This window comes from Saccoglossus kowalevskii, chromosome 15 (genome assembly GCF_978046115.1).
Source record: "Saccoglossus kowalevskii chromosome 15, keSacKowa6.1, whole genome shotgun sequence".
Lineage (NCBI taxonomy): Eukaryota > Metazoa > Hemichordata > Enteropneusta > Harrimaniidae > Saccoglossus > Saccoglossus kowalevskii.
In genome coordinates this window covers 12835689-12839540 of record NC_140655.1, presented here as the reverse complement: position 1 = coordinate 12839540, position 3852 = coordinate 12835689, and positions in this window count along the sequence as shown.

The following is a 3852-nucleotide window of genomic DNA, read 5'->3' as shown; positions in this document are numbered from 1 at the left end:
CATGAATTAAAATTTGTTCTCTTTTCCGAGGGGGTGCTCGGGTATGTGCTCATCCTTAAAAAATCATTATTTTCCGACTTGAGTACGGTACCACTGAAGGCAGGTATACGACTCAATTTTATAGAAGTTCCAGTGATTGAAGTTGCTTTTTGCATTTTGTGCTGAAAATATTTTTTATTTATTTAGAACTGGATGAAGAAGTTATTGAAATGGCATCAACCCCAACTGGTGGGAAAATAAGTAAAGAGGTTGCTCGTTTGTTCAAGGTATGTTCCCCTTTTTAGCTCCGCTGTCGAAAAAGTCATTTCATGTCAAAATCTCAAATTTTCTATTTTTGGTGAATATTTTTGTCATTTTTGGTAAAAAGTGATATTTTCGACTTTTTGTTAAAAATCGCAAGTCCAATTGCTTTGATATTACATGTATAGATACTACATGTAGACCTTTTCTCAGATTTGTTCATTTCGTGATGATATCATTAATTAGGGGCCCAAGCCTGTAGGGCATGGCCCCTATTCTTATTGTTCGGTTTTTTCTTCTTTCTTTAGGGGCCCAAGCCCAAAGGGCGAGGCCCCTATTCTTATTGTTCGGTTTTTTCTTCTTCTTAGGGGCCCAAGCCCAAAGGGCGAGGCCCCTATTCTTATTGTTCGGTTTTTAGGGGCCCAAGCCCAAAGGGCGAGGCCCCTATTCTTATTGTCCGGTTTTTTCTTCTTCTTTCTTCTTCTTCTTTAGGGGCCCAAGCCCGAAGGGCGAGGCCCCTATTATTATTGTTCGGTTTTTTCTTCTTTCTTCTTCTTTCTTCCACAACTTCTTTCGTCAAGCCGTTTGAGAAAACCGCTGAACGGAATGGTCTGATAATGGTTCATACTGATAGTCCATAATGTGAACTGGTGCAACATGCTTTCAGAATTTCGATTGGTCAATTAGTTTGGCAGCCATATTGGATTGAAATAAAACCGGAAGTGGCTGTTTGACCACTTTCTGAGGGTCTAGGCATCTAGATTTTTTTATGGTATATAGTACAACTCATGTGTAATAGATATCAACAATAAAAACTTTAGCGGTCATGTGACTTTTCCCGCCATTTTGTTTTTCCTAAAAACGTCAAAAAACACTTGAAAATCTTCTTCTTCAGAGCCACTATGCAGAATGCTCTCATATGTAGTATTTGGCTTCTATATATGAATCCAATTTAAGTTTGAAAAAATTGTTATGATTGGTCACATGGTTTGGCCGCCATTTTGGGTTTCTTCTAAACAGGAAGTAGTTTTTTACTCTGGAAAAACTTGAGGGATTATTTTCAATTTTGCTTCATGGCATCTGTATATCATTCCCTTTCAGTAACCTAAAAAAGATTTCAGATTAGTCACATGGTTTGGCCGCCATCTTGGATTTTAAGCAAAATTGATCAAAAGTTTGGGCATTTGTTTCTCAGAGGTGATTCAACCAATCTACAAGATGTTTTTATATTTACCATGCCTGGCCTGATCTCCATATGAGAAAAATAATATTATTTTGATCAGTCACATGGTTTGGCCGCCATCTTGGATTTTATGAAAACAAACCTTGTGCATTTACATGTGTTGTGTTGGTCCGATTTGGCTAAAATTGTACATGTGCATTCTACTCATGAGATGCATTCTTTCAACCGAATGGCACGTGGCTGGGTTTTGTCGCCAAGCGCCTAAGGGGTGGGGGCTTCTAACCTCATTAATATGCATAACTGATATATCTCAAGCACTGTTGGAGTTAGGAAGATGAAACCTGTGTTATTATGACAACATTAAACAATTGATTTCATTAAAATAACAGATTACCATATATGGTCATGTGAACTCATTAATATGCATAACCATTATATCTCAAACACTGTTGTAGTTAGAAAGATGATTCCTGTGTTATCATGACAACAGTGAACAAGAGATTTGATTAAAATAACAGATGACCATATATGGTCATGTGAACTCATTAATATGTATAACCATTATATCTTAAACACTGTTGCAGTAAGGAAGATGAATCCTGTGTTATTATGACAACAGTGAACAAGAGATTTGTTAAAATAACAGATGACCATATATGGTCATGTGACTCATTAATATGCATAACCATTATATCTTAAACACTGTTGCAGTTAGGAAGATGAATCCTGTGTTATTATGACAACAGTGAACAAGAGATTTGATTAAAATAACAGATGACCATATATGGTCATGTGACTCACTGATATGCATAACCATTATATCTTAAACACTGTTGCAGTTAGGAAGATGAATCCTTTGTTATTATGACAACAGTGAACAAGAGATTTGATTAAAATAACAGATGACCATATATGGTCATGTGAACTCATTAATATGCAAAGCAGTCATATCTAAACACTGTCGCAGAGCAGGACATGTAACTAGTGTCATTATGAAGACATTGAATGAAAGATGTAACTGACATTAGAAATGGCTATATATGATTATGTAATCTCATTATTGTGCATAAGAACATGGCTCATTATATATCCTGAAAACCATATTTCGATAACCAAACCAGGTAAATACATGGTACCAACTTTATTTTGACCTCATGTTACTAATAATTCAAGCTACCTGATTGTCTAACATGTGACCACATTAATTATGAAACAGAATCTTGTCAGCTTGGGCCCCGGTGACGCCGCTTGCGGCTTTAATCTTCTTCTTCTTCTTTCTTCCACAACTTCTTTCGTCAAGCCGTTTGAGAAAACTGCTGAACTGAATAGTCTGAAAATGCACTATACTCATAGTCCCTAATGTGAACTAGTGCAACATGCTTTCAGAATTTTGATTGGTCGATTAGTTTGGCAGCCATATTGGATTGAAATAAAACCGGAAGTGGCTATTTGACCACTTTCTGAGGGTCTAGGCGTCTAGATTTTTTTATGGTATATAGAACAACTCATGTGTAATAAATATCAGCAATAAAAACTTTAGCGGTCATGTGACTTTTCCCGCCATTTTGTTTTTCCTAAAAACGGCAAAAAACACTTAAAAATCTTCTTCTTCAGAACCACCAAGCAGAATGCTCTCATATGTAGTATTTAGCTTCTATATATGAATCCCATTTATGTTTGAAAAAATGTTTACGATTGGTCACGTGGTTTGGCCACCATTTTGGATTTCTTCTAAACAGGAAGTAGTTTTTTACTCTGGCAACACTTGGGGGAATATTTTCAATTTTGCTTCATGGCATCTGTGTATCAAGCCCTTTCAGAAACCTAAAAAAAATTTCAGATCAGTCACATGGTTTGGCCGCCATTTTGGATTTTAAGCAAAATTGACCAAAAGTTTGGGTATTTGTTTCTCAGAGACGATTCAACCAATCTACTAGATGTTTTTATATTTACCATGTCTGGCCTTGGCTGCATACGAGAAAAATAATATTATTTTGATCAGTCACGTGGTTTGGCCGCCATCTTGGATTTTGTGAAAATAGAAATTATGCAACTACATGTTTTGTATTAGTCTGATTTCTTTCAAATTTTGTATGTGCATTTGTGTCATCAGATGCATCATTTTGCCCCAATAGCACACTGTTAGGCCACGTGGCTGGGCACCCATGGGGTGGGGGGCTTCTAACCTCATTAATATGCATAACTGTTATAACTCAAGCACTGTTGTAGTTAGGATGATGAATCCTGTGTTATTAGGACAACCTTGAACAAGAGATTCGATTAAAATAACAAATGACCATATATGGTCATGTGAGCTCATTAATATGCATAACTGTCATATCTCAAACACTGTTGCAGTTAGGAAGTGGAATCCTGTGTTATTATGACAACATTGAACAAAAGATTTGATTAAAATAACAGATGACCAT